Here is a 13,399-nt window from a genome sequence, read left to right as displayed (position 1 = left end):
CTCAGAGGTGACTGATGTCTATCTGGACTTTATACACCTGGAGTTGACACTTGTCTCAGGCCAGATATTCTACCTTTATTTGAGACTCCACATCCCACAGATGCGCCTGAGCCACAGGTGTAATGAGTTATCATCTCTGCCCTCACTCTCATGGGCTGCACCTGTGTGAGTGATGATAGTATTTCTACTGATATCAGCTGTCTGTAATACCCTAAGCAATGACTACATACCCAGGATCACCTGCACTCTCTGCCAATAGTTACAATACCCCAAAGCCATCCAGATTTGTTCCTGTCACCAAAGACAACATCATCCTTCTGCCCATCCCAGAAGACTGCTGTAGCCAAGATGTCACAGGAGCATCTTAAAGACTCTGAGTCCTCAGTGTGTTTGCCCAGCACCATGCTACCTGGGAGCCTCATAGCTGTCTACAGTAATACTCTAAGAAGTTATATTTACATGCTCTTATTAAACTCATTTCATTGCCAGGTGTTTTGCCCCAAACAAACTGGGAAACAAATACTGCAAGCAGGCCATCATAACCACGCATGTACTGGATCACACCATGAGCACAAAAGATGCCCTGGCATCTCAGAGGCAGGATGGCATGGGAAGCTCTGAGGGACCCTGTCTACTGTTTTCCACAGTGTGAGCTCTGCTTCCTACAGAGCATCTCAGTGCCCATCAGGACCATGCTCTCCCCTTGGCCTTAGGCCAGGCCATGTCCTCAGCGACTGGCTCTTTCCTGTCCAAGTCTCAGTTGACATTCCCCAGAGCCACAGCCCATCCTTAGCCTCAGTCCACAGCTGCTAAAGGAACAGGAATCATGGCGCTGCTCATTCTGCTTGGAGGTCTCTGCAAAGCCAAGTGCAGGAAGGAGAGGTGACTATTTTTCAGGACAGTACTTTTTGACACACTGAGGCTCCTGCCCACTGTGCATCAAGCAGCTTTGCTTCTGCTGCTGCTGCTGTGAGCTTCCTGTCTTGAATCCACTGCCCATGAAATGAATCCAAAGCCAAGTTAAACCACCCTATGAAGTTGTGGGTGTTAGGTATTTTGTGTGAAACAGGAAATCGGGGCCAGCACAATAGGTAATTAAGGCAATGAAGTTTTCAGTGTGGGTATGTAATAAGAGGTACCAATCCTGATTTTATTTTCTCTTTACCATGTGATGGAAAAATTCTATAAAATGCTTAAATGACGACTTAGTTTCAGAAACAGATTGGCTGATATATGGTGTCACCTTGAGAGGTTTACATGTTTAAGCAGTTCTGCAGGGAGCCAAGGTCCTCCCTTTGTAAGCATCCTCACACTGTGCAAGAGGAGGGCGTGCAGCAATGTAGTGCTACACCTGTGCTGGCAGGTGGTAGCCTGCACACAATATAAGCAAGAGGCTTGGTCCTCCGGCATCTTATGCTCTTGCTGTTTCTGCTGTTTCCTTCAACTTGAACTGTTGCCCCTGTGCTATGCCACCCTGCCTTGGAGCCAGTTGATTACGGCTGAAACCTCCACAAACTGTGAGTTCAAAAAAACTTTCTTTCCTTGATTTTGGGTGTCAGGTATTTTGTTTCAGCAATGAGAGAAAGGTATGCATACAGAAGTTAACTCTGAGGATGAGCTGCTGTACTTTGCACACCTCTATGCAGCAGAATCCTGCCCTGTAAACTACAGACAACAGGATTTGATTTTGGAGCAAATCTTGAGCGTGTTCTCTATGGGGAATGGAAAATGGTGTCAGTGGAAGCCATGAGGGCATGTTTTCCTGCACATGCTCTCCATGGGCTCCAATGACACTCAAAACATACTCAGCACTGACTGTGCAAAGTCACAGTGAGTAGTGCAAAATGAATTTTTGCTTCAAGGATCACCTGGCATTTTTTTTGGCTTGTTTTCTTTGGACTTTTTTCATGAATAATGAGTGATTCTGTAAACATTTTTAGACTTAATACTGTCTCTTGCTTCCTGTTTTCTCTTTCCATGAGTCCATTTTATTGTACTGAAATACCTGGAAGTTATAACTATTACTTCAAAATGAATATATGAAATTGTTATTATGATAAAAAAGAGTCAAGACTGTTTACATGAAGGGGTCACATAACTTTTAAAGTGCGAAAACTCGTTTTGCAAAGGATTCTTTATAAGCGTATGAAAGGTAGGTCTTCCAGTATTTGTTCAAATCCAGTTTGCCCTTTATGCTTTTAAATTTGGAAATTATTCATTTTTCATTTCTGTACTCAACACATCAACAGATTAGTAAATATATCTATTTTACTGACACACAAAAGCTTTATTATTAAATAGACATGGTTTACAAACACAATTTGAATTTTACTATTGGTCAGTCCCAGTGAAACTCATACACATAATGGTAGTATGATGAGAGTTATGTTATTATGAGGCTATGATAATGTTAGTGATGAACTTGTAGCTACAGTTCAGGGTCATCTTACAGCAAGACATCCACTGAATGTTAGTTGTGTATTTTCCAGGAGGGAATCTGTAATAATCCATGTTTCCTTCTCTGAAGACTCAGTGTGACCTCGCCAAACAAGGTTTACCTTTCTCAAATGTTGCTGGAAAGAATTAGATCGAGGTTCAAACCCAAGCTTTACCTTATGCACTGTAGAAGAACAGGGGATGACACCGACCAGACAGACATTCAGAGAGAAAATCTTATTTGAGCTTAAAGGAAATTTCAACAATTTTCTCAATAATTTTTCTCCTTTAAAAATTGTTTTCAATAAATTTGTACTTCTTTCACTTAATTATTGCTTTTTTATTAAGTTTATTTGTATACCTTATATATACATAACAATCTCATTCCTCCTAGGGAAATTGTACCAGTACATGATATATCTTAGTTCTTTTTCTATTCCCATCCACCTCCCCTCTTTTCAAGTCTTCTTCACCACTTTATTTACAAAACTTTGTTATCAACAGTTCCTTTTTTTCCATTTTTTCTTTTCCCTTCCTTCCTCCCCAACCTACACCAGTTCCCTTCTGCAATAGAGGGTCTGCTTCCTATTTCACAAGGTCTGTTATGTGTTTTGGCCTTTTGGTTGTGTTGGTTTCTCACAACAGCAGAGAAACAATGCCATATTTACAGGATGGAGTCATCTTTTGTGAGGATTCTTCTGTACACAAATTTGAAAAGTAACTCAAATAGACATTTAAAAGATGTTTAATCACATATTTACATAAGTATACACGTTTGTGTTTATGTAAATGTTCCTACTCATCATTCATAATAAAACACACAACCAATAAACTCCGTGCCTCACGCTGTCCTTTCAGGAGGGACCGAGCCCTGAGCTGAGGTCAGCTACTTCTCAGCTGCCCTGACTCTGTCCTCAGGCTTCCTCTGCTCTCTGCCTCCCCAAGACAGTCAGCACTGATGGGGTCCACATTCCACAGCTGAGGGGAAGATGAGAGAATCAGAGTAAGTGGAAAGGCTTAACAAGGGCTCCATATGGGTTATGAATAGTTATTTCTCGGAGCAAGAAATTAAAAGGACAGAAAGATTGATATAGAGGTGATAGATTTTTAATGAAAAATATTCTTTTGTGTTACTGGGTGCTGGACACCTGAGGCTGCTTCCCTGGCAGGAAGAGGTCTTGAATACTCTGCAAACCATGCACCATTGTGCTGTATTGGACCACTTGTCCACTGGGCCTTAGATAATCACAGAGCTGCTGATTGGTGGTCCTGAGATGCGGTGTGGGATATCAGATCAGATGTGGCATTTGTTTTTCTGTTCTGTGCTCCATTTCCCAATTTGTAACCAAGGTAAGAGACTTCTCATGGACAGTGTATCTCTGACAGAACTCTTCAAGCAACAAGTACTAGGAACTGCTGCTGGGAAAGGGCATTGGTATTTCTAATATTGCACTTTCTACTTGCTGAAAACTTAATTTCTTGTATAAAATCACTGGAAATGGATCCATCTACCCTTATTTTGGAAAGTCATAAAAATAATTTGTTCTACTAATTTTTTCTTTGCCAGTTTTCACAAATCAAAGAATAAGAATTTAAATGTTTTAAACATGGCTGAACTGTATTGGAAATCCATGTATACAATAATTTAGTATATTAGAGGCCCTTGGTTCCTTCATTTTGGTAAACATGCCCAGGGAAAATTTAATCTTTTCTTTGCTTCCCTGTGTGCAGTTCCCTAACACCGAGTACACTGATGCCATTCTGCATTTACTATACTGGGCGTCTCCAGAACTAGTCCATCTCCCTGAACAAAAGCTATGTACACAACCACTCCCCTCCCACTGTGGACCCAGCCCTCGATATTCACCTCTCCACTCTCTGTCACTATGATTTTGATCATGGTAAGTAATGCACAGAAGGGGATTCATACAGTATTTGGCTTCTTGTGGTTGGCTTGTTTCACTTTGTATAAGGTCATCAGAATTTATCCCTGTTGTAGCTTGTGTCAGTATTCATTTCCACCTAAAAACTGAATGCGCTAAGGTGAATCTGAACACCTCATCTTGTTTATGGATTCAATTAAATTGTTTCTCCCTGGTGGACAATGTGAATTACACTTGTTTCAAAATGGCTATGAAAACAACACAGTGCATATTCAAATATGGAATCTCTACCACGTTCTAATTTTGACCATCTGTTTTGAGCAGTTACTGTATTATTTTCCATCCTGTCAGTACAAACTCCATTTCTCATGAAAATGCACAGTAATTTTCAATTTCTCAATACTTTAATCAAAATATAGATTGTTAGGGCTGGGGATTTGTCTCAGTGGCATAAGAGCCTGCCTGGCAAGCACAAGGTCATGAGTTCAATCCCTGGTACAAAAGAAAATGCAACATGCACATTGTTTTATTTGGTCTTTCGATGAAAGCTTTCCTGCTGAATGTGCAGTGGTGTTTTACTGTGATTTTGTTTTACGGTTCCCTAGTAATTAGTGGTCCTGAGCTTCTTTCAGTGTGCCTTTTTTCAACTTGAATGATTTCTTTGAAGAAATTCAGGCACTATAAGGTTTCTCATGCATAATTTGTGAATAAAACACAAGCCGATTACACTTCAGAATTTGTCAGATTTCTTAATAATCTGTACATGGTTACTGTTGTGTCTGTCTTTAGGAAAAATCATACAAAGTCAAAATGGAAAATTACAATCTGACCTCTGTTGACTTCATCCTACTGGGCCTGTTCCCTCCATCAAGGGTTGGCCTTTTCCTCTTCATGCTCATCATCCCCATCTTCCTAATGGCCCTAGCTGGCAACCTGGCCATGGTCCTGCTCATCCTCATGGACACCCACCTCCACACTCCCATGTACATCCTGCTCAGTCAGCTCTCCTTCATGGACCTTATGTGCATCTGCACCACTGTCCCCAAGATGGGTTCTGGTTTTCTATCTGGAAACAAGTCCATCTCCTTATTGTGTGTAGGATCCAGGCTTTCTTCTTTGTGACTTTAGCAGGTGCAGAAGCACTCATCCTGATTTCCATGGCCTATGACCATTATGTGGCTATTTGCTTTCCTCTGCACTACCCCATCCACGTGAACAGGAGTGTGTGTGCTGATGCTCCTGGGATCCTGGGTAGCAGGTGCTATTAATGCCTGTGCTCACACAGCATACATCCTCTGGATCTCCTACTGCAGGTCCAGGGCCATCAATTATTTCTTCTGTGATGGCCTAGCCATGCTGTCCCTGGCTTGTGGGGACACCAGTGTTCATGAGTACACTGTGTTCCTCAGCACCACCATATTTCTCCTGTTCCCTTTTCATCATCATTGTGTTTTCCTGTGGGAAAGTTCCCTTGCTGTCTACTGCATGAGCTATGAGGAAGACAGGAAGAAGGCCTATTCCACCTGCAGCACCCATCTCATTGTGGTGACTTTTTACATTGTACCATCTGCTTACACTTATCTCTGTCCAAAGTCCCTCCGATCTCCAGCAGAGGAGATGGCTGTCTTCTACACCATCCTCACCCCAATCCTTAACCCTGGGATCTACAGCCTGAGGAATAAGGAGGTTCTGGGGGCTTTGGGAAGAGCAAGAGGGACATTCTGCTCCACGAAACTGTAGATAACTTTCCATTTCACCGTGCTGTGTAGTCAGGAGTCACTGTTCTCAACACTGAAAAATATTCAGTGCTGAGATCTTGGAAAATACAATTAATATCTAAGATATTTAAATATATGACATGATAATAATTATGTGTTTGAGTGTGTACATTGAATTTTTCTTTGACTTCCTTTTCCAAAAAAATAATAGGCTTGTATTTTTCATCAATCTGAAAATAGTATTTTATTATAATAAGGAAACTAAAATGAAAAATGCAGAAAAATTTTCAGTCACTTAGTATGTGCTATGTGATCAAAACCTTTGTTGATGCGTTTAACTTTAAAAGTTACAGTAACAGACACATTGCCATGAATCTCCCTCAAAATACAGTCATTTGAACACATTCATCCCACTGTCCTTGCTACTTTTCTTACATTTGGATTAGCAGACATCCTGACCTGCCCAAGTGTGTGTGACAGGGTAAATACTGTTACTCCGTTTTCTCAGGTTCACCAGGAATATATAAAGGAAATTGTCCTGAAGCCACGTCCTCAATTCTACATTTCCCACTACATTTATACATTGCAGTCTTACATTAACTGATTGTCACAGCACAGAGCATTGAAACCAGCAGAGCTCTGTTATCACTTCCTATACCAGGGTCTGCTGACACACAGGATCTGTGTGCTCAGACATTGCAACTCTAAATAATATTTACCATCAGCTCATAAAATTCCCCTGAAAACACAGTGCATTTTCATTATCAGTATTTTAAAATGGTATATGACACATGAAAAAAATTATCTGTTTACTCTTGATTCTTCATGAAATATAACTTTGTAAATGTATGCGCTTTCATAAAACACAAGAACCCATCCATATCCTGTTTAATCTGTGTAAAAACACAGTTTTTCTCTGTGTCACATGTCTTTCATATTGTTTCTGAGTGATGTACCACAGTGCTGCCTGGGGTATCCGATAACTCCTGGGCTGGAGCAGTCCTTCTGCCTCAGCCTCTTGAGTGTCTAACCCCATAAGCACGTGCCATTGAAGGAAATAAGCATTTGGCTATTGAGTCTGCCTCTTAAAATGTGGAATGGGGATTTATTTTCCAAGTGGGTGAATATGAGTGTTAATCTACAGTGCTGTGTGATGCAGTAAATAATTCCTGTGGGCTGAACAAAGATATTCAGAGAACACTGAGAGCAGCGGAGGCATTTCATGTAAGTTCTCACTCCTGGTGTCTTCCAGTTTGAGCCCAAACCCCTGTCACTCTGTGGTCACTGAGCGGTCACAGTGTGGATGGTGAGGTCCCCGTCCTCCCTCCTGCGCAGCACTCTCAGGGTGACAGCAAAATGTGTTTTAAATCTCTATATTTTAGAATATTAGCAATTCTTTATTAGAAATCTCATTTTAAACATCTTGATTTCTTTTATCTTGTTTTATCTACTTCATAATTCACGGATAGTTATGATAAAAACCAATAGTATAGTTTTAATTAAAGTTGATTGAAGGAAAGGAGTACTGTGATTTTCTAATTACTAGCGCCCAGTATTGTCACAGGGAATCCTTAATTTTTACTTCTCTATGTCTGCAGACAAATACTAGAATTTTAAAGGAAGAGAGTATATAAATATCAAATCATTTTAAAAACCCATTATTTAGTGAAATGAAAGACAATCTATGTATCCTTTTATCTTGTGACAAAGATATTCTTCCAGGATCCCCTTTCACCCTTCAGGATGGAAGGTGGGGCTTTCTGGAGGTGAGAAGGCTCATTCTCAGCGTGGGTTGCAAAGCTACCCAGTGGCTGTTTGATCAAACAGTTGCACAATTACTCACAGATCCTTTAACAAATTTCCTATGAGTGATGCTGAAAACTGAACAGAAACCAGTCTCATTCACACTGCTTGAAGGTGTGTGCGTTACTCGAATGTGCATGAGGGTGAATTGCGGCATTTTACTGATGTGCCCTTGTTCTCCATTTGGGCTAATTTCAGGTAAGATAAGTTACCCAGGCACTGTCTCAGTGACACCTGCTGAAATATACAAAGGTGTTTACTTGCTATTATCTGGTGTTGGACTGAATTTATCCCTCACCTCTAATTCTCTCTTTCCCTACTTCCATCTGCTGCAATGAGTTGATTCCTTTTTGAATCATTCTGTAAGGATTTTAATCCAAGTAAAATTCTAAATTAATGCTAAGCATGGAGTCAAATATGCAAAAGTATCTGTGATAATGTTAACATCTCAATAGGCTCCATCATTATGGAAATAACTATGACTGTAATTTACTATAAGTCTTTGATAAAATAACTATGAACTTTCGATAAAGCTATTTAATAAGAAATGTTTCAGTTTGTGGGTCCAGGAGTAGTGAGCTCATTCTCAAATTTATTTCTGTCTGTAAAATTACTAATGCTGTTTTTCTCCCTGAAAAATATCCTGAGTTTGGTTTATAACTCAATTTCAGTAGATATTGGTATTGATTTGTTTACCTCAATATAAGTATTAACTCTATTACCTAACTGAGTGGAGCTACATTATTATGATTTTTGAGACTGGAATGCTCAGTGTGTTTAATACTCTGGTGAATAGGTCATGCTCAATACAGTGCTTTTACAATGATCTATGTGACCCTCTTAGGATTCCATCTAAAGAGGACTGGATTTTGGAAACTTGGGTGAGGGATTAGTGGAGTCCCTGCACTAAGGAGTCTGATAATGTGTTAGGTGTTTTAGGGCTCATCTTGGCTTATCTCCTTCAGCTGTCAGGTGAAATATCCATATTTTTGGTGCATTTTATTTGGCATGGCCTGAATTTCAGTTCTTTAGCCTAATGAGCTGAGTTTTACAGAACTCAGACTTGCTATGATTAGTGGGGATTAGGATTGGGAGTCACAGGTGGGGGAAACTCTGCTTCAGTTAGCCTCCCATACAGCTTCCAAAAGAAGAGCTCTGTCCATACTATAAACAAATGAAAGTAGGACAAATGCATCTTCCTAAGTCTCCAAGCACTTAAAAGTATGTTAAATATTTGTATATATAATGCAAACTAGTGGAGATCAGTGGCTTTGGGCTGGGTGAAAACAGTGTTTTAGCCTGGAACTGCCAGCAGCTGACTTGTGTCCAGACTGTTAGTGCAATAGGGAAACTTAGAGGAAAGCTCACTGTAAGAAAATAGTAAGACCACAGTACAGCCCTGTGTGTTACCTAGCTCCTATAAAAGGTTACTGAAACACTCGAAGTGCTCTGTAACTCTGGAAGAAGTGTTACACAGTGAGAAATGCCACTATGTTTATTTCATTTATGTATGTTCTCAAACATCCAACAAGTTTTACAGGGTAATGTTCAATAGGCATTATAATTGCATATATATTTTTTGTTTTTTTGCATATGAAATCCACAAAAGCCTAATTTTTAGGACAGCTTTGTAATATATGACATTATCTTCTCAGATTAATAATTTCTAAAATGCTTTTCCTTTTTTACTAGGTGCTTATCACTTTAAACTACTCTTTGAAAAGTTGTCGTGTTTGCCAAATTTGCACCCATGATGCATTTCGTATTTAAATGATTCTTAAGAAAACTGTCCTGTAATCAAGATTGCTGTCTAAAAGTAGGAAAGTAATAACAGCTCATGACTGTCGGAGTTTTCTAGTGCAATAAAGGAGCAGAATATAAAAAAAAAAAAAAAAAAAAAAAAAAACAACAACAACAACAACAAAAAAGGTAAAAGAGGCCATGGAGAGAAGCCCACAATCAGCAAGGGTTTGGCTTCTCCTCTGCCTGGATATGGGGTTGAGGGGTATATGTGACCTTTGACCAGCTGTGGTGATTGGGGAGGGCACTGATGATGTGCTAGGAGATGACTGAATTTTCTTTGGCTCACTGAGAAAGGAAGGAGGAAGTTGTAACTGGGAAGAAGGAGGAAGTGGCCCTCAGGGTAGGCATTCCAATCTGGCCTTCTAGCATGCTGAGTTGCTGCAATAACGTCCTGTAATTTATCCTAGGGCAAAACTCTTTCAAGGACCAATAATTAGACATTTTAAAAATGTACCAGATGTTAACGCATGTATGTTAGTGCATCTTTAACTACATTCTTGGTATAATTTTATTTTTGGGCATCTTTAAGATTATTATTTAAACAGTGCTGACATGGATGAAGCCTGGTAATTAGCATATTACAACAGTTTTATTTTATTATTTTTTCATCACCTTTTCACAGGCTTTTCCAGTTATTCTGTCTAGTCTTCTATTTCCCTCATTTTGTAAAATACTGACATGTAATGTTTTCAATTATTTTCTAAATTGCCTTTAGGATCTCCTTTGGACTTTTTTAAAAATTCATTTTGTGCATGTATTTTTCGAAGGGAGTAAATGCTAATAAAATTGAATGTCTTTATTCTGATGAAATAATTATTGCAATAATTAGAAAACACTGCAGATTTTATTCCTATTTAAAAAGCAGTTTTCTCAGTGGAATAATAACTTATGTCACATAGGACATATATTTTGACATTGTAGTTACTTTTGTTGTATCATTTCTAATAAAGTGTAACCTTTTGTCTTCTTCTTTCTGTATCTTGGTCAATTATGCCCATATTTTACTCATTAAACTCTATATCTGTAGATATAATTTCTTTCTTTTTTCTTTTTCTTTTTTTTTTTTTTTTTTTTTTTTTTTTTTTTTTTTTGGTACCAGCAATCGAACTCATGACTTTGCACTTGTCAGGGACGCTCTTACTCCACTGAGCTAAATCCCTGGCTCTTATTAACCTCTAGCATTTCTTTTGTGTTACCCTTTTAAACAGTGTAAACCCTTCTTTTCAGCTCAGTCTGTTATTTTCCTTATTCTTATTAAAATAATTGTATCATTGGAAGAAATATAACTTAGAAATATAGATTGAATTTTCATGGATTTTCACTAAAAGTTACCACCTGATGATATTTATTTTATATAGTTTGTGATATGGAGCATTGGTTATTGCAATATTTTTAGAGTATACAATATTTCATTATCATATTAAATGTTTCTTTATTGTATGTTTCTTGTTAGTCATGTGAAAATATTTCAGACTACAACAAAAAGAAAGAACATGATTTACATAAAACATACATACTTGAATTGTTGCCTATTTTTAGTAAGTTTTTTCCTTCAGTTTTAAATATTTTAGATCAATGAAGGTTTTCTGCCAAAATATGGTAACCAGATAATCTTTTGAAAATGACAAATTACCACCATGATATTTCTTTATTTTAGACCCAGTAAACCCTGAGAGCGGACAATAATGTTTCAGACCACAACTCAGTGTAGTTTTAGAACATAAAATCTATAATTAGAAGGTAATATTTACCTAAAGAATGTATAAAAGCAAATTTGTGTCGGAAAGAAACATTTCAGTTCTTATCTTTGAATTGAACAATCTTTGCAGCATGCTTCAGTTGAAGACTCATAAGTGTTAAGCTAAATTTAGATGACTCATTTCAAATTTACCCTTATTTTGGCTAACAGGTTGGTCAAACCTATAAAGTTTTTACAAGAAAAACAAGGCATACCAACTCATACTTCATTAGGGTACAATATCATCTTCAAACAAATATTACTGAAGTTTTTATTCCTACTTATAACCAATAAAAGTAAAATAAAGATTAAGTATAACTTCATTGAAATTTACACCACTATGCAGCAACCATTATTTGACAAAATGTTACTCATAGGAAAGAACTGAGCAGAATGTTTTCATTAGTGAACAACCATTTAATCCATCACCCTAATGTACACACAAATGGAAAATGGAATTTTGGCAAACACATCATCAAAATGATTAAAAATTCCTTTATAATTTATTCTTTCAGTAAACATTTTTATTTTCACTTTCCATTGCAATTTACATAGATCTGAAAAGAGGAATTGGAAGTCCCAAAGAATAAAAAAAAAAAAAAAAAAAAAAAAAAAAAAAAAAACCTAGATTTCCTACAGTTCAGGGAACAGTAATGAGAGTCTTTTCATCTTAATCTGTATTCACTGATACATTAACTGAAACACCACAGGTTCCGCATTACACCTGTAACTATTCATACCAACTGCAGTAAAACTCAAAAATAAGCAAAAACAACTATAATTCAATACAGTCGTGTTTACTGTACCTAATAGCAGACATTGTATTTTCACCTAAAGTAATTACAGAAACACGTTTTGTATTTAATTATTCTTTTTGTTCTTCAAAAAATAATCACAGGGGCTGGGGATTTAGCTCAGTGGCATAAGCGCCTGCCTTGCAAGCAGGCAATTGTGAGTTTGATCCCTGGTACTGGTAAAAAGGGAAAAGACAAAAAAAAAAAAAAAATCACATTCCATAGATACATTATCTGCTTTTATTTGTTAATTTAAGCCATGAAAACAGGAAGTCAAATCTCTGGGACAGACTTTATGCTGGCTGGTCTTTTCCAAAATGGCAGCATGAATGGTTTTCTCTTTGCTGCTATTGTCTTCTTCTTGGTGGCTGTGCTGGTCCACCTCATCCGAGTGGACAGTAGGCTCCATTCGCCCATGTACTTCTTGCCCACTCAGCTCTCCCTCATTGACATTATGCACATCTCCAACACTGTGTCCAAGATGACTACGAACTTCCTGATGAACACCAAGACCATCACATTCTCGGGTTGTGAGATTCAGACATTTATGGTACTGAGCCTTGGTGGATGTGAAGCTGTTCTCTTAGGCTTCATGTCCTATGACCGTTATGTAGCCATCTGCCATCCTTTGTGCTATGCTGTCCTCATGAGCAAGATCTGCTGCTCCCTGATCACGTGTGCATGGTCCAGCAGTGCTATCAACTCCTTAATACACACACTGTATGTCTTCCAGCTTTCCTTCTGTGGGTCTCGGCTCGTTAACCACTTTTTCTGTAAAGTTCCCTCTTTGCTGCCACCTCCCAGTAAGTCAGGACACTTCCCAGTATGACACCATGCTCTTGAGTGGACTTATTATTCTGCTGCTGCCCTTCCTGGGCATCCTAGCTTCCTATGTTCAAGTGCTCACTGTGGTGTTCCAGATGAGCTCAGGCACAGGACAGACTCTCCTTCCTTCCCTCTTTTCTTTCTTCCTCTTGGAGGACAGAAGCCCTGACAGAATTATCCTGCTCCATGTTTTCTACCTATGGTCCGCCGTGGTGGGGCAAAGCAAACACCGTGGGTGGAGACTTGGTAGCACAAAAAACTCAACTGAGTTGGAGCGGAACTCAGTGGAGCACAGATGAGAAAGACACCCACATCGTGGGAGCTGTGAGTCCTCAGCTGCTGGCATGGAGCTCAGGGTCAGCTCCTGGGCGACTAGGGCACCAGTGACCCTGAACCCAC

At 38.8% G+C, this 13,399-nt stretch overlaps 1 pseudogene; it reads left to right on the top strand.

Annotated features, from left to right (window-relative positions):
- Positions 1–5,129: 5,129 nt before the first annotated feature.
- Positions 5,130–6,059, top strand: LOC100728939 (olfactory receptor 2L3-like; annotated as a pseudogene).
- Positions 6,060–13,399: the final 7,340 nt, after the last annotated feature.

The sequence above is a fragment of the Cavia porcellus genome, unplaced genomic scaffold, assembly GCF_034190915.1.
Source record: "Cavia porcellus strain 051 isolate PalLab524CR breed Dunkin Hartley unplaced genomic scaffold, mCavPor4.1 scaffold_2, whole genome shotgun sequence".
NCBI classification, from domain to species: Eukaryota; Metazoa; Chordata; class Mammalia; order Rodentia; family Caviidae; genus Cavia; species Cavia porcellus.
The sequence above is the reverse complement of the archived record's forward strand: the minus strand, read 5'-3'. Positions and strand labels throughout refer to the sequence as shown.